Here is an 18,511-nt window from a genome sequence, read left to right on the forward strand (position 1 = left end):
GACAGCCCATCAAACAGAGGACCATTTTCTGCAAAGCAGGACAAGTTGCCTGCCCACCCCCCTAAATACAAATTCATATATCCCCCCCTTTTGTATTGGGTCTATTACATTGTCAGCCTGCAGGCAAAGACTTCCTTGGCTTTTAATTAATCTCTTTACGGTGCTTAGGGGGAAGAAATAGCTGCTTTATAAGCGAGTGACAACAATAATACTAATAGATGCTCAGGGTCCTTTTGGGATGTTGGTGAAAATCTTCTTGTGATTGACAGGAGGATTCTGAGGCAGTTAAGAGACAGTTAGGAGAGGCAGTTAGAGAATGAGGAGTTAAGATTAGGGTGAGAGAGAAAAGGACACTGGAAGAGAGTCTTCTCAGTTGATAGTCTATAAACGTATATTGATTGTTATTATTAGCATGCCATGGGGATATGAGATAATGTACAGTTAAATAATATCCACAAGATTTTACCTTAATCGGATTTGCCTCTTTCACGTGTGATTGCTGAACCCCTTTAATTTTCCAGTGATTTCCTAGTACCAGGGAATACATTCTTCTTTATCCCTCCTTTATTTCGTCCTTCCTCAATTTATCTACTGTGCTGAGGGCACTGCTATTCTTTCACTCCGTAACTTTATTTAAGCACTTGTTGGTTTTGTATCCTGGTCCACAGACATCCCGAAAAATTTTTAATCAGAGTCATGTTGACTTGTGAGGACTTATTTCAGCGGGGTCTTTGCAGGTTGCCAAATTCAAAAATGTGGAAAAACGCTGAAAGCTACTACCTTAAATGTACTGTAAGGTTTTGCATTTCCTTACCACAGAAAGATCGTGCCAACCATCTAAGTCAAGTGCCTATAATAAATATGTTGCTTTCTAAATGATACAAACCCATACTGCTTTCTAAACCTATACATGCGCCAAAGTCTCTGGGTTCATCCACTCAGTTTCTAATCCTTATGGGCCCTTTTTCCTCCAAAACACCACAACTTCCCGCTTCCCAGGCACATAAACACACTCTCTCTTCTCCCTTTCCTGCCCCACAATCATCTACGATCTGAGGTAAAGCTGTGCCACCCACAATCCCATTTCTCCCCTTCCTGTGCCCTCAGTAGAGCTGAAAATCATGAGCTTTGACCTTTTTCTTTATTTTAATACATTTATATCCGACCTTTTCTGCAAGGAACTCCAGGTGGCATACACATTTCCGCATTTTAGCCTCTCTTGACAACACTGTGAGGTAGGTTAGGATAAAATATAGTAGGCTTCGTGGGGTTTTGAACCCAGGTCCTAGTCCGAAACTCTGACCACTACAACCACACTGGCTCTTAAACCCAGTAGAAGTACAAACTGGAGAATTGTTTGTGTCCTCCCTTGCTGGAGTTTTATGCCCAATAAGAGAGAGAATTATTTGAAGTATTCCTTTTAAAGTCTGTACAATCCAGAGGGATCCAGAAACCAGAGATATTAGATCTTTGATTTTAAATGAGATAAACACCTCATAAGGATTTTCCTTTTTTTTTTCTTCGGTCTGTGAGTGCTGCATTCAATTAGAAATGTTAGGCTTGAAAGTTGTTAAAACAGATTAAGAGCAAGCAGACAGCTTCCTCATATAAAATTGATATCATCTTCCCAAAGTGCTGGGGTTTTTTTCCCCCTAATAGGGCACATGAGGCACAATGCTATCAAAATCAAACACTTAATTCTCTTCCAATTTCAGAAAGAGGGAAGCATTTGCTGAACTGAACCACTGAAAACAATGGCATTTCAATGTGCTTCTTAACTGTGGCTGAATGGTGCCTATTGCATTTTTCAGAATAATAACAATTTATTATTTATATGCCACCCATCTGACTGGGTTACCCCAACCACTCTGGGTGTCTTCCAACAAATTAAAATGCAATACAGCAGCAAACATTTAAAAAGGAAAGCATCATAGCCAGACACCGGAGAGGCCTGTCAGGAGTAAACATGGACCATTGGTATCAAATAGTATGGGGAAACAGCCTTACTAGAAAAACTAAAACTGACATAGGGACAAATAGAAGAAGATGCCTTCACCCCAGTATGGCTCCCCTTTATCACATACACAACCCAACAAGAATCGGGCAGCAGCATATGAATCAATATGGCCAGCGTGACCCAAAAATCCACACTCGCACACATAAACACATCTCACTACAGCTAGCCAAAGACAACCAACCACCCCTGGGCCACCCCCAACCTCTCTCCCCACCAAGGAAATGTTGTTGTTGTTTAGTCGTTTAGTCGTGTCCGACTCTTCGTGACCCCATGGACCAGAGCACGCCAGGCACTCCTGTCTTCCACTGCCTCCCGCAATTTGGTCAAACTCATGCTGGTAGCTTCAAGAACACTATCGAACCATCTCGCCCTCTGTCGTCCCCTTCTCCTTGTGCCCTCCATCTTTCCCAACATCAGGGTCTTTTCCAGGGAGTCTTCTCTTCTCATGAGGTGGCCAAAATATTGGAGCCTCAGCTTCAGGATCTGTCCTTCCAGTGCGCACTCAGGGCTGATTTCCTTCAGAATGGATAGGTTCGATCTTCTTGCAGTCCATGGGACTCTCAAGAGTCTCCTCCAGCACCAGAATTCAAAAGCATCAATTCTTTGGCGATCAGCCTTCTTGATGGTCCAGCTCTCACTTCCATACATCACTTCCAAGGAAATATAACAAGCAAATAGAAAGGGAATCCACACAAGTAACCCTAACACAAAAGGTTCACACTTAGTAGAATAATATTGCATGCAACACTAATGTCTCACAACCGATGAAACTGATCAGTAGAAAACACAACTTGAAAAAAGAGACAATGCACACATTTTTGTAAACTAATAAATCTTTAATAAAAATTGTTTTTAAAAAACATTTTAAAAAGAAAGGGGGAGTGTCTCTGATGTTCAAGAGCAGGCTAGGGTACAAAGGTTTAGTTGGGAAATTATTTGTGTCACTGTATTAAAATATATGCCCCACTGTGGCGCTGTGGTCTAAACCACAGAGCCTAGGGCTTGCCAATCGGAAGGTCAGCGGTTCGAATCCCTGCGACAGGGTGAGCTCCCGTTCCTCGGTCCCTGCTCCTGCCAACCTAGCAGTTTGAAAGCACGTCAAAGTGCAAGTAGATAAATAGGTACCACTCCGGCGGGAAGTTAAACAGCGTTTCCGTGTGCTGCTCTGGTTCACCAGAAGCAACTTAGTCATGCTGGCCACATAACCCGGAAGCTGTACGCCGGCTCCCTCGGCCAATAAAACAAGATGAGCGCCGCAACCCCAGAGTCGGTCACAACTGGACCTAATGGTCAGGGGTCCCTTTACCTTTACCTTTTCTCTTCCTCTCTGAAATCCCCAAAGTGGCTCATAGTCTAAATAAAACTACAAGTCCCATATAGTTCCATGTGGGATGACTTTTGGAAGGGCCAGAAAGAAGAATAACAATTTCAAGATCTGCATGAAGGCAATATTAGGCCAGCCCAAATGTCACAATGTGTCTGTGAAATCTTTCAATTTTTCTCCAGAAATTTCTCCATCAGACTAGATCAGTCTTGTCTAACCTAGTTTCACCCCACCCCACCCCACCCCACCCCACTGCGGTCTTGGACCCCAACTTACATCAAAGCCGGTCAAGGAGTGATCGTCCAAAATATCTGGAAGTCACAAGGTTAGGGAAGGCTAGACTCTACAGTGTCTTTCCTCCAGATCTGGCTGCTTTGCTTACCATCTCCTGTTGAAGAGTTCTGGATTAGAGCAAAAAGCTTGCACACAATTCTGTGTCATTTCGGTTGGTCTAATAAGGGTATTGCCCCAGGATAGATTTTGGCATTTTCCTCCTGGGCCAACACTTCAACTTTTGTTTCTCGTGTGCCTTAAAAGAAAAATGAGGATGATGTAAATTTTAGGTAGTGATCTAGCACTTGGTGTGTGCCTATATATGTGTGAACCAATTGTGTAACTTTGGGGTGTGGCTCCAGAGCCCCAGGAGGTGTGGGAAGGACTGGGAGTTCGTACCAAGTCTAGATATGGGTAACGTTGAGGCTATTATGTATAAATTAGAGTATTTTGCATTTGCACATAGATTCATAGAATTGTATAGTTGGAAGGGACCCTGAGGATAATGGTTCAACCCATTTTAAAACAAAATCTGTGAAATGGGCTTTAATCTATGCTTGGGGTAGTAAAGTGTTGCAAAACCGTCTTAAAATAATGCTGAATGCTGAAGTGAGCTCCAATAATCTACCAGCAGATGAAATGGGTACAGGGTTTTTTCATAAACGGTATTGGTCAATTCCAATCATGGGGTGCCTATCCAGACCTGTAACTTCTGCTACCTGCTCTCACTCACTAAACCACCTCTCATATATTTACTTGTCTTCCTAGCTCCTAACTGTTCCTGACTCAACTTATTTCGCTACCCTAACTCAACCTACCCACAGACCCTATCCCAGTTCACTCCCACTCCAACCAACCACCCAACTCCCAACGAACTCTCCCCTTCGCCTGTCCCAGAGCTGGTTTTATAGCCCCTCTAACTCCACCCCCTGGGTTCTGATTGGGTAACCTGTTTAACTATTTCACCTCCAACACTCTCATATGTTAACGTCACATCAAGCCATTTATTTTAAGGCTTGCTAGGCACACCCAGGAGTAGTGCATTCAGTCCTGTGGGCCCAATTTTGTGGAACTCCCAACTGAGATGAGACAGGCCCCCTCCCTCTGGCACCTACTTGAAGACTTTTAAAGTCATTTCTGATTTTATACTGTATTTTTCATCCCATAGGACGCTCTGTCAATAGGACGCACCTAGTTTTTGGGGGGGAAATAAAGGGGGGGAAATTTCCTTTATTTCCCCCCCCAAAAAAAAAAGCAGTTCGGGGAAACCGAACCAGGTCGAGGAACAGCGGGATGGCGGTGCTGCGCCTCCCTCCTGTCCCCCGAGCTTGTGGGGCTGGCCGATGTCTGCCCGGCATGAGGGGCGCTCTGCTTCAGGGTGCCCCGCGCACCGGGCAGCAGGCTGCTACCCGCAGCGTGGGGAGCCCTGCGGGGAACTCCTGCAGGGCTCCCCACGCTGCAGATGTGTTCCCGAAGCGCCGTGCGCTCTGCTTTCAGGGCGCCCGGCGCTCCGGGAAGCAGGCTACTATCCACAGCCTAGACAGCCCTGCGGGAATTCTCACAGGGCTGCCTAGGCTGCAGATGTCTTCCTGAAGCCTGGAGAGCGAGAGGGGTCGGTGCGCACTCATCCCATAGGACGCACCCAGATTTGCAGATCTGCATTCACCCCATAGGACGCACCCAGATTTCCCCTTCATTTTTGGAGGGGGAAAAGTGCGTCTTATAGGGCGAAAAATACAGTAGTTAGTTTTCAACTGATTTATCTCCATTGCGTGTGTGTGTGTGTAATTTTTATTTATTTTCCATTTAATATTAGGCATTCACATCATCATTATTCACAATACTGCTCTGGCTCTTTACAGCCTTTCGACTTCCTTCCCTCCTGCCTCATTGCTTTTGAAATTGACCTTTATATCATTGCAAGTTATACGTTTTCCCATTCTAATTACACTCATTACAAAATGGCTCAAAATTTAAATAAATATAGAAAGACAGAAAATTTCTCATTACAAGTCTTCAAGCAACCCTGCTAGTGATGTTAATTGTTTACAATCTCTCAGATATCATATAAATTTACTCCAATCCTTTTGGAATACTTGATGGTGCTGCTTTCGGATTTTTCCTGTCAGCTTCGCCAGTTCTGCAAAGTCCATCATCTTCATCTGCCACTCTTCTTTCGTTGGTTCCATTGCATTTGTTGAGACCATTGTAATTACGTGATATATCAATTTATGAAGTGAATAAATAAAAGCAGTACACCTTTAATCGAGTGCAGAAGGAGTCCAGAAGGCAGTGCAAATCCAATAGCAACCGGGTGATACACAAATAACGCTCACGCTGCATGTTTTTCCTAACAAGCACCAAACGTTTGTCATTTGTTTTTAGGGGACCGCATCAGCAGTGACTTAAGTTGTATGCAAAGGCTTGGGGAAAGCATCTGTTTGTACGGGAAGGTAAGTCGAGTGTTGCAGCATTTTTTTCTCATGAATAAACCAGGCCTAATCCAGGTTTTAAAGATTAACTGTAATAACAAATGGATTAGAGGATTACGCTAGAGATATTCTTCCCTATATACCGTATTTTTTGCTCTATAAGACTCACTTTTTCCCTCCTAAAAAGTAAGGGGAAATGTGTGTGCGTCTTATGGAGCGAATGCAGGCTGCGCAGCTATCCCAGAAGCCAGAACAGCAAGATCCGTCTTGCTGTTCTGGCTTATGAGAATCAAAATATTTTTTTTCTTGTTTTCTTCCTCCAAAAACTAGGTGCGTCTTGTGGTCTGGTGCGTCTTATAGAGCGAAAAATACGGTACATAGAAATGTAATGTCGTCATGGTGCAATTGGCATGACTGCCAGTAGGTGGCCTCACCAACACCATGACGACAGAATAGCAGGCAGGTGAAGGAGGAAGCAGCCCAGGTGGCAGGAAGACTGGGTGAACTGTTGTTGTTGTTGTTGTTGTTGTTGTTGTTGTTGTTATCTTTATTGCATTTTTAAAAATTACAGAGAAAGCATGAATTAAACATTACATCCAAATATTCAAAAATAAAAATAAGAAGTAAAAATAGGAAAAGAAAGAAAAGGGGAAAGGGGGGGGAAAGAAAAAGGATGAATAATAAATGAAAAAGATCCAGTTACAAATAGGTAGCCGTGTTGGTCTGCCATAGTCAAAACAAAAAAAATTCCTTCCAGTAGCACCTTAAAGACCAACTAAGTTAGTTCTTGGTATGAGCTTTCGTGTGCATGCACACTTCTTCAGATACACTTCTTCTGTGTATCTGGAGAAGTGTGCATGCACACGAAAGCTCATACCAAGAACTAACTTAGTTGGTCTTTAAGGTGCTACTGGAAGAAATGAAAAAGAATTAGCCAAGTACACAAAATTGTTCAAACAAATTATATTTGTAATCCTTTTCTTTCTTTCTGTTCAAACAAATTATATTTGTAATCCTTCTTTTCTTTCTTTCTGTTCCAGGAAACTAGTTTGAATCCCTGCTCTATTAGTTGACTTCCCTCTATCTCTTTGCGGCTTCAACGCTTCTCTTAAGTGACAAATATTCTGCATTCATTTACTAAAATCAGTTTTCCCCACCCCAATCCCCTTATATCTGTGAGATAAATCTAAGCACAACCAAGTATTGGTTTTAGAACCATATTTTATCAGGTAGTTTTTAAAGCAATCCCATTCCATTTTGTACCTTGTCACCTGAGTGATCTCTTATTAGTTCTGTCCTTTTGGCTAGTTCGAGTGACTCGCACAACAGACCAGGTGAACTGTTTAGTAGAAGTGGGAGGTGCTTCAGAGAGCGGTTGGGCAAACTACTCTCTGCAGCACTTTCTCCCATTAAACACAGCTATAGAAGGTTTGGCATGCGACTCTCAGAAGCGGCTATTGAAGCCTATTGATGTCTATCTGACATTTTGATTGTGTTGATCATAGAATTCTTGAATCCCATGTTAAACTATTCAATTTCCCTCCAGATTTACAAGGCAATCAGCAGTCAAGTAATATCACTTAATATCACAAGCACTTTTTGCTCAGTGTTTTGAGAGTTGGGAACAGATTTTCAGGAGATATTAGCAAAATACATGGTAAGTAACTTTGCCTTTTAGTCAAGAGATAAAAGGAACAACTGGCAAGTTTGGCCTTGGAGATCAAAATGAAGCAGGGCAAAGGCTAATAGAGTTCTGTCAAGAGAACAAGCTGGTCATCACAAACACGCTTTTCCAACAACACAAGAGACGACTATACACATGGACATCACCAGATGGGCAGCATCGAAATCAGATTGATTATATTCTCTGCAGCCAAAGATGGAGAAGCTCTATACAGTCAGCAAAAACAAGACCTGGAGCTGACTGTGGCTCAGATCATCAGCTTCTTATAGCAAAATTCAAGCTTAAACTGAAGAAAGTAGGAAAAACCACTGGGCCGGTAAGATACAATCTAAGTCAAATCCCTTATGAATACACAGTGGAAGTGAGGAACAGGTTTAAGGATTTAGATTTGGTGGACAGAGTGCCTGAAGAACTATGGATGGAGGCTCGTAACATTATACAGGAGGCAGCAACGAAAACCATCCCAATGAAAAGGAAATGCAAGAAAGCAAAGTGGCTGTCCAATGAGGCCTTACAAAAAGCAGGGGAGAGAAGGCAAGCAAAATGCGAGGGAGATGGTGAAAGATACAGGAAATTGAATGCAGATTTCCAAAGAATAGCAAGGAAAGACAAGAAGACCTTCTTAAACGAGCAATGCAAAGAAATAGAGGAAAGCAATAGAATGGGAAGAACCAGAGATCTGTTCAAGAAAATTGGAGATATGAAAGGAACATTTCGTACAAAGATTTCCATAATAAAGGACAAAAGTGGAAAGGACCTAACAGAAGCAGAAGACATCAAGAAGAGGTGGCAAGAATACACAGAGGAATTATACCAGAAAGAAATGGATGTCCCATATACCCCAGATAGTGTGGTTGCTGACCTTGAGCCAGACATCCTGGAGAGTGAAGTCAAATGGGCCTTAGAAAGCACTGCAAATAACAAGGCCAGTGGAAGTGATGGTATTCCAGCTGAACTATTTAAAATTTTAAAAGATGATGCTGTTAAGGTGCTACACTCAATATGCCAGCAAGTTTGGAAAACTCAGCAGTGGCCAGAAGATTGGAGAAGATCAGTCTACATCCCAATCCCAAAGAAGGGCAGTGCCAAAGAATGCTCCAACTACCGCACAATTGCACTCATTTCACACGCTAGCAAGGTTATGCTTAAAATTCTACAAGGAAGGCTCAAGCAATATGTGGACCAAAATCTCCCAGAAGTGCAAGCTGGATTTAGAAGAGGCAGAGGAACCAGAGACCAAATTGCAAACATGCGCTGGATTATGGAGAAAGCTAGAGAGTTCCAGAAAGACATCTACTTCTGCTTCATTGACTATGCAAAAGCCTTTGACTGTGTCGACCACGGCAAACTATGGCAAGTTCTTAAAGAAATGGGAGTGCCAGATCACCTCATCTGTCTCCTGAGAAATCTCTATGTGGGACAAGAAGCTACAGTTAGAACTGGATATGGAACAACTGATTGGTTCAAAATTGGGAAAGGAGTACGACAAGGCTGTATTTTGTCTCCCTGCTTATTTAACTTATATGCAGAATTCATCATGCGAAAGGCTGGGCTGGATGAATCCCTAGCCGGAATTAAGATTGCCGGAAGAAATATCAACAACCTCAGATATGCAGATGACACAACCTTGATGGCAGAAAGTGAGGAGGAATTAAAGAACCTTTTAATGAGGGTGAAAGAGGAGAGCGCAAAATATGGTCTGAAGCTCAACATCAAAAAACGAAGATCATGGCCACTGGTCCCATCACCTCCTGGCAAATAGAAGGGGAAGAAATGGAGGTAGTGAGAGATTTTACTTTCTTGGGCTCAATGATCACTGCAGATGGTGACAGCAGCCACGAAATTAAAAGACGCCTGCTTCTTGGGAGAAGGGCAATGACAGGCCTAGACAGCATCTTGAGAAGTAGAGACATCACCTTGCCAACAAAGGTTCGTATAGTTAAAGCTATGGTTTTCCCAGTAGTGATGTATGGAAGTGAGAGCTGGACTATAAAGAAGGCTGATCGCCGAAGAATTGATGCCTTTGAATTATGGTGCTGGAGGAGACTCTTGAGAGTCCCATGGACTGCAAGAAGATCAAACCTCTCCATACTGAAGGAAATCAACCCGGAGTGCTCACTGGAAGGACAGATTGTGAAGCTGAGGCTCCAGTACTTTGGCCACCTCATGAGAAGAGAAGACTCCCTGGAGAAGACCCTGATGTTGGGAAAGATGGAGGGCACAAGGAGAAGGGGGCGACAGAGGACGAGATGGTTGGATAGTGTTTTCGAGGCTACCAGCATGAGTTTGACCAAACTGCGGGAGGCAGTAGAGGACAGAGGTGCCTGGCGTTCTCTGGTCCATGGGGTCACGAAGAGTCGGACACGACTAAACGACTAAACAACAACAACAACAACTTTGCCAACTTCTCTCACTTCTCTAGACAACAACTAGATGAGCAATCTATTTACTGTAAATCTAATTGTGTCAGTAAAATAACTGTTTCTGCGGCAGAAACATTCTGAGTTCAATATTTGTACAGCTTATCCAAAAAGACTAGTCACTGTAGTAAAATATTAACTAGAAGTTTCAATCATTGCTTCCTACTGCGTCATCACATTAGACAGATACCTTCCAAAGAGCAGAGCGAAGCAAACATACATTTTAAGTACTTTAACTCTTCTCCCGGATCTTCTAAAGCTACTTTAGGTAAAATAATCTTATTTTATTCACGCCTGCAAAAGTTAATTGGGATGATTTCCACAAGAGGCTACCAGGGCTTTGAATCAGCATTGGCAATGGGGTGTGAAACTAATCTTACTATAGAGTAAAATTGTAAGGCTGTTGTCACGCTACAGTTTGCACAGTCACCAGTTAGGTGACTGCGGCAACTCCGGCATGACCACAAAACAGCAGGCAAGCAGGCAGCACAGGGGGACAACGCAAACAGTTTAAAGGAGAGTGGGCAGTGCTTCAGAGAGTAGTTTCCCAAGCCCCTTTAAAAGGTTTGGGGTGAGCTAGGAGGGAATAGGCTGGGTGGGTGGGTTGTGCAGGGAGCGGGTTGGGTCAAGTGTTATGGGAGGCGAGAGGGAGTCCGTGAGCTGAGCAAGCAGGGGCAGCAGCCCCATGTGTTTTCGGAAAACCTTGGTGGTTTATTTACCGTATTTTTCGCTCTATAAGATGCAGCAGACCACAAGACGCACCTAGTTTTTGGAGGAGGAAAACAAGAAATAAAATATTCTGAATCTCAGAAGCCAGAACAGCAAGAGGGATCACTGCGCAGTGAAAGCATCAATCCCTCTTGCTGTTCTGGCTTCTGGGATCGCTGCGCAGCCTGCATTCGCTCCATAAGACGCACACACATTTCCCCTTACTTTTTAGGAGGGGAAAAGTGAATCTTATAGAGCAAAAAATATGGTATTTCATAAAATGGACACACCGCCTGATTCTAAAAACAAAAAATCAATGTGGTTTACAAAAGAAGATAAAGCAGTAAAATTATAAATGAGAAAAATAAACAACAATAACGGTGTATGTAAGGTCAAATTGGATTCTGTTCTATCATTATTTACTATTAATTATTAAAGAATTAATATTGTATTAACACACGCATTACTTTCATGTAGGGAGAAATGGGCTCCTGCGCCATTACTATGGAGATAGAAAAGGGTGGTTTCAGCAGAGGTTGCCTTTATGGCATAGCTTCCCAGATATAACAGATACGTGAAAGAAAAGTGGTCAGATGTGAAAGAGCTGGAGAGGTCCAACACCTTTAATTGCTGTGTAGGATATCGAAGGGACTCAGGTGGCATTGTGGGTTAAACCACAGAGCCTAGGACTTGCCGATCAGAAGAGTGGTGGTTCGAATCCCTGCGACAGGGTGAGCTCCCATTGCTCAGTCCCTGCTCCTGCCAACCTAGCAGTTCGAAAGCACGTCAAAGTGCAAGTAGATAAATAGGTACCGCTCCAGCGGGAAGGTAAACGGCGTTTCCGTGTGCTGGTTCGCCAGAACCGGCTTAGTCATGCTGGCCACATGACCCGGAAGCTGTACACCGGCTCCCTCGGCCAATAAAGCGAGATGAGCGCCGCAACCCCAGAGTCGGCCACGGCTGGACCTAATGGTCAGGGGTCCCTTTACATTTAGGATATCGAAATTCAGTCTTTCCACACTTGGTAAAGCTATATCTGATATTCCCTGAATGCTAATTCATGTTGGTTTGTACTATGCTGTATGGTTACATCGAGTTTCCTGTAAATATGTATCAGATAAAGAATGGGAATCCATTGTTGTTGAAGTTCTGCGAATGGTGGAGGGAATTGCATAGCTATTCTTACACGTGAAGTCTTAAATTGCCATGTTACAAGAATAACAGTTCATCAGTCACTAACTGGCACTGAAAGGAATTGCTGAAATTAGAACCAGATGCTTATAGAGGGGCAAATAAGCCCTTCTCATGTCCTACTGCTACTTGTTCTCTGTGAGTTCTGATTAAAGATTAGGAAACTAGATTTAACTGAAACTGAGTGTTTTGCTGCATTGGAATAATTTTTTCAAAAAGACTGTCAGTGCATTGGAAGCAGGAAATGGGCTACGAAGGCAGCTGGACCTTTGGCTCATAAGGGAGTCAAAGATGTGCCAAAGAAGGAAAAGGAAATTGTTATGTACTGATGTTCTCACCCTGGGCCAGCAGGGGGATACTGTAGATATTTCAGGTCCACATATGCAAATAAGGGATCGAAAGTGACGTTCAGTGATTGGATAGTTACAGAAAATGGTTACTGTTGCGTTCTAGTGGAGCTCTATATAAGCAGGCTGGCTGAACCCTTCGGTTCAGTTCTGTTCTGTGAATAAACAAGAGCTGTTTGAAGAATCGCTGTGTCGTCTGATATGTTCACCCACAACTTAACAGAAATTGCAGAGAAGCTGGCAGAATGCTTTGTATGTCTCTTCGCTGTGGAAGATGCAAGACAGTTCTTTGTGCGCCCAAATGAGGGGATTGGTAAAAGGGAAGTTGAAAGGGAAGTCGGTAAGGCTTGGGAGTTCCTAAAAATCACAATATAGTGGTACCTCGGGTTAAGAACTTAATTCGTTCTGGAGGTCCGTTCTTAACCTGAAACTGTTCTTAACCTGAGGTACCACTTTAGCTAATGGGGCCTCCCACTGCCGCCACGCCACTGCCGCACAATTTCTGTTCTCATCCTGAAGCAAAGTTGTTAACCCGAGGTACTATTTCTGGGTTAGTGGAGTCTGTAACCTGAAGCATCTGTAACCTGAGGTACCACTGTAGTAGAAACTCAGCTGAAATGTGCTCCTTGCATTTCTTTATTTGCACCATCTCTGCTTTCTTTGGTCAATGTTTGTTCTCACTGGGGATAAGTGACCATTTTCTGAAGAACTGCTCCTTGTCTCCAGTAAGCTTCCTTGATTCTGCTCATTAACCACGCTGACATCCTCTTGGTTGTTGCACTCAGGTCCTGCTTGTGAGTAGCCTCCAAGCATTTGGTTGGTTGCTGCAAAAAGAGAATGCTGAACTAGATGGACCACAGGCCTGATCCCTTAGCACTTTTTTTGGTGTTATCATTGCACCTCCTTAGAGCATTCCTGAGATCCAACAAGGGACAACAATACGAAAGCAAAAAAAGCAAATGTTAGAAGCCTTTGCAAAAGAGCAAACATGACACTAATCTCTGCAGTCTTTTAGATCATTCTGAAATCTGCATTATCTTCGCAGAGAGCTGAAGGAAATAATATTAGTAACCCTTTATAATAGTGAATTTTGTGATACTTGGCAGTACAAACAGATAATTACTTCTATGCACTTTAATGGTTGATAAGTAGGATGGGTGAGGAGAGACTTAGGAATTTCCATGCATCTCAGTGTTGTTTAATCATTTATTTGTTTTCTGAAGGTAAATTGCCCTAACCTCTTGGGAATGTTTTTTGTTTTGCTGTTAATTCGTAGAAGTGCTCGGGTGACCTCTAGCGGCTGTGTGATAACATTGCGGAGAAAGAGCACAATTCTAAAATATAACTTGAATATACAGTGGTACCTCGGGATGTGAATGGGATCCGTTCCGGAGCCCCGTTCGCATCTCGAACGGAATGCAAGACATGACAGTGTGTCTGCGCATGTTTCGGCGCTTCCGCGCATGCCCATGCCATCATTTTGAGCGTCTGCGCATGCGCGAGCAGCGGACCCCGGAAGTAACGCGCTCCTGCCACCATGAACATTCCCACAGTTTTGGGGGGATGGAGCATCTGTTGGCAGGATTCCCTTCCCCAATGAGTACAGCCAATATCCCTCCCTCCTCACTTCCCAATACAGCAGGCAGTGCCAGATACTGGGACGCTATCTACTGAAAACTAGGAGAGGGAAGACCGAAAGGTTGTAAAAGACAGCACATCCAAAGGAAAGTAGATGTTAAGAGGCACCCACTGCCCTAGATCTGTTGAATTAAATTAGATTATAGTTTAGCACCTAGAGGAAAGGCTGTGGGGTATACCATTAGAGGCTATGAAAGGTTTTTTAACGGAGGCATTGAAGACTGGATTTGTCTTCTAGTACAAGCTTCACCATCTGCTTTTCAAATACAAACCGATTTCAAAAAGTTCCCAGTGCGAATGCAGTTCTGCTCCTTGTGTATCTGACATCTAAATTGCAGTTTCCACCATTATGCTGAAGACGCACCGCTTTGCTCTTGCAAAGACATGTGTCAAGGCCCACTTTATTTTTCTAACAGTTTTGCCGGATCTCAAAAGTGTTGTTATCTTGTAACTCACCCTAGGCAGGTAAGACACCCAATAAACAAATTGTGCATGGTTTAATTGTATTTGAGCTACTGAAATTCTCCATCAGCTTAGTTAAAATTCTTTGATAGAAGACTGGGGGGGGAGGGGACACAGATGGTAATATTCAGCCACGTTCCATTAGCGCAGGTTCAATTTCTGTAATGCAACTTCCGCGTCCTTGCCCCCCAAAATCTGCTCCAGAGCATTGGGAAATGCTGCATAGATTTAAGGGGGATGTAGGGAGAGGAATGAGAAACAAAGTTTTGTTGCACAGCCATAAGTGCTTTAGCCAATAGAACAACTTTGGTAGATGTACCACCATCTTAAATTTGATGCTTGCCCTTTAGAATTTACACCCACCCACCCTGAGCTTTTATGTTGATTTAATATTGGCTCTCAATCTGCTTTCATACCATTTGGGGTTAAAAAGGTCCAATTACTTGTCCAAACTAAGTGTTAAATGAGTTAACGGGTGGTTCACGGTTGGTTTTGATCTTGCAGGTTGTTGTATTTAACATGTTATACTACTTTTCCTGTTAGCTTTATATGGCAAGAGTTGTGCTGGATTTTTTATACCGCTTTGGAAATTTGGAAATAAAATACTGAAAGGCATCATTACATAGCATTGATAAATGCTTAGTAAACAAATGCATTTTTAATCTTACTTGTTTCTCATTTTAATATTGGGTTTTACTGTTCTATTTTTTACTCTACCTGTAGCTTTTTGTGTTTGAGCTGCGGTGAATTTAGGACCGAAAATTAGGATAGAAATCTTTTGAATAAAACCTAGAGACTTGGTGGAAACAAGGAAATAATTCAGTACTGTATTAGGTTTTCAAATAGCCTATAATTGGCTGACTTGTTTTTCAGGAAACATTGCTATACAAAACCATGGCTAGCATTATTATTTGTATTTAGTGTAATAAGTGAAATGAAAACTTTATCTTGGGCAGATGGCATTTGATCAGAAACACGGTGATGCTGCAATTTCTACGCTTCAAGTTCAAGTGGATGATGTGAAAAATGTCATGAGCCAGAATATTGAAAAAGTTTTGGACAGAGAGGAACGGCTGAGTGAGCTGGCTGACCGAAGCGATGATCTCCAAACAGCGGTGATTCTACATTCATTTACTTTGTGCAGAATATTTATCAGTAGAATGGCTTTAAGCTGACTCTTTGAGGATTGGCATCAGGATCTGAGGGTTGTATCGTATTAACTCCATCACGCAGCCTTTCTCAACCTTGGGTCCCCAATGTTTTTGGCCTACAACTCCCATCATCCCTGACCACTGGTCCTGTGAGCTAGGGATCATGGGAGTTGTAGGCCCAAAACATCCGGGGACCCACAGTTGAGAACTACTGAAAGGATGTACGATTCTGCAATGTAGCTTCCTTCCCATCTCTCCCTGCACACTCTTATGGGGGGGGGACACCCCTAAGATTTAAGGGCACAGGGAAGGGTATGTTCCATTGCACAAGTGTAAATCCTTGGACTGATGGAACAAGTTCGTCGGATCCACAGGGAAGCCACATGGTCAGTCTATTTTCCAGCAATGCAGCAAGTTGCTTACTTTGGGGGCTCACTGACAAATTACTCCTCCAAGAAAAAGTCGTTGGTGATCAGGGCCTTTGAAGAAACTGTTTTAAGTGTTTAACTATCAATTCATGCTAATCAAGCAGCTTCAACGACACTGAATTCCAAGAGGAGAAATATTCTAGGCTCGTTTTGCGCTTCTCTCTCCCACCAGCTCTCAAAATACTCAGGCAGCCTGATGGAAAAAAGCTAACAGCATTATCCTAATCGTGCTTACTCATAAATCCTATTTAATTCAACAGGGCTTATTCACTTAAGTAGGGTTCAGATTACAGCTTAAGTGTGTTAACACACAATTCTTTGAATTGCATCCGTTTGAAAAACAATGCAAGCTAAGACTTCGATTACCAACTGTTGGGGTAATTTGTAAGTTACACAAAGCTACTTCCACATTTCTAAAGCAGCCGCTTTCATCCATTTGGTGTGTTGCCCTGCTTATTGACTTGTGGCTTTTCCCATTTGCTTTCAGGCTCACGGTTTCCAAAAGACGTCTACAAAGATTTCAAGGAAGATGTGGTGGAAAAACACTAAAATGATCATAATTATTGTTAGCGTTGTCCTCGTCATAGTAGTGTTCATCATCCTTTTAGCCACAGGCACCATTCCAACATAAGGATCCTTTTAAGCAGTTTCAAACGATGCACGGGCATTCTATAAAGAATTCTAGATTGAAAGGCACAAGTATTTTTGTTTAAGTCTTCTATCTAATAATAAGTACAGTTAACAGCTACAAATTGCTTTTACACACTAGCGCTTGCCGTTGGGCTGGCAAGCAAGCAGGAATGGGAAACCTGTAGCCCTCCAAGTTCCTGGATTACAAACCACATTATCCACAACCCTTTGCCAGGCTGGCTGGGGCTGCCAGGAACTGGGAGTCCAACAAGGTCTGGAGGATCACGGATTTCCCAGCCCTGCGATAAAGGAATGAGCTAACTCCCCATTTAAAATATTTTGCATCATAAAAAGTGACAAGGCAATAGATATACCTATTAAGACAAAACCCTGAACAAAATTCTCAATGGTGCAGGAGTAGAAATACTTTCAATTTCTAAGCCAACTTGTTGCATCGACTTCCTGTTCTGCACCCTTATATGCTTAAGGCCCACATTCTACAAACACTGGTGTTTAAGGGTTAAATCATCATCATCATCATCTGATACCGAGTAGGCAAAGTTCTTTAGTAAAGGGGGAAAGTCGTGCTATAGGCAAGAGCAGGCTTGAGAACTCTAGACTACAATGTCCTGCCCAAAGGTTTTTTGCTTATTCTTACACTACATGATTCTTCACTGCAGTTGTTTCATGTTTATTAAGCGACAGCCTGATAAAGAAATTGAGCCCTAGTGCAGGTGTGTCTACTCATTCCTATAACTGGAGCCTCTCTAGCTGAAAAACTATTAGTGGCTGAACTTCAGTCAATAGCTATATGTTCCGACATGTATGACTGCAATGTACGGAGCCCCAGCATTTTATATGTAAGAATTTTGGGAAAGAGCAGTGGGAAAGATGCTGGGGTTTGCTGCCAGCCACTGGCGACAGCAGGTAGACAGACCCTAAAAAAGCACCTCCTTAGAGCCATGAGAACATGTTGAGACGAACGGATTGTGCAATACAAGCCATGGCAGAAGCAATTCATTCTGCAGTCTCTTATTCCAGAGTAGACTGTCAGGTGCCTTCAGAGTACTTACCCAATTGCCAGTTATAACAATCAGCACAAAATTAATGAAATGCTTAAAAGTGCCGTCTTTCTTGATTCAACTGCTTATAGAAATGTTTTGTTTCCAACAGATATTGATGTGACAGTGATAAACAAAATATAGATATCCGTGTACCATCTGGCCAATGTTTGTTGAGTGATATTAGAAGTCACACTTTGTTGGGCAGGTGCTGTTGTAAAGGCTGGAAAATATAAATGTGACATGGACTCCACTGTACTGTCTGAAGTTTTGGTTGTTTTTTTAAAAAATGTATTTCTAGAGTTCAGGAACAGAGGAAAAGAAAACTTGTGCTGGTTCCTAACCCACAGCCAGTACGTAGTGTCAGTTCAGAACCGCTATATCTACAATACTGGAATTATCCTGCCTTTCGGATGACTGACTCAAGCACGATACAAATACGACCTGCCAAGAGTGATGCAAAGAGATTGTCACTGCCAAACTCCTCAAGCATAAAGTCTCTTAACAAATGATCAACACGGCCACTTAGTGTTTTGGTGTCCACATGTTAACGGGGCAACATTTTTGTAATCTGAAAACCATTGTAAGCCATTTAATACAGTGATCAGATTTCTAGCTTCCAAGGCAGTGGAAGCCTTAATGATGCTCTGCGAAGGTGAGAATGCAAGAGGGATGTTAGAACCTGTCTATGCATTAAATCCTTCTTATCTACTACTAATACAATCCAAATAATAAAAAAACTGGA

General features: G+C 42.7%; 1 long non-coding RNA gene across 3 annotated transcripts; it reads left to right on the top strand.

Moving 5' to 3' along the window:
- The first annotated feature begins 269 nt into the window (after positions 1-269).
- On the top strand, positions 270-18,019 carry LOC309377794. Of its 3 annotated transcripts, none has more exons than XR_014171643.1 (5): positions 270-389; positions 6,000-6,067; positions 7,593-7,703; positions 15,453-15,611; positions 16,563-18,019. It is a non-coding gene; the product is annotated as an uncharacterized lncRNA (long non-coding RNA). The 3 variants fall into 3 exon arrangements; XR_014171644.1 differs by having other exon boundaries at positions 274-335; XR_014171645.1 differs by lacking the exon at positions 270-389 and adding an exon at positions 1,212-1,235.
- Positions 18,020-18,511: the final 492 nt, after the last annotated feature.

This window comes from Podarcis melisellensis (assembly GCF_964234715.1).
Source record: "Podarcis melisellensis genome assembly, chromosome: 9".
NCBI classification, from domain to species: Eukaryota; Metazoa; Chordata; class Lepidosauria; order Squamata; family Lacertidae; genus Podarcis; species Podarcis melisellensis.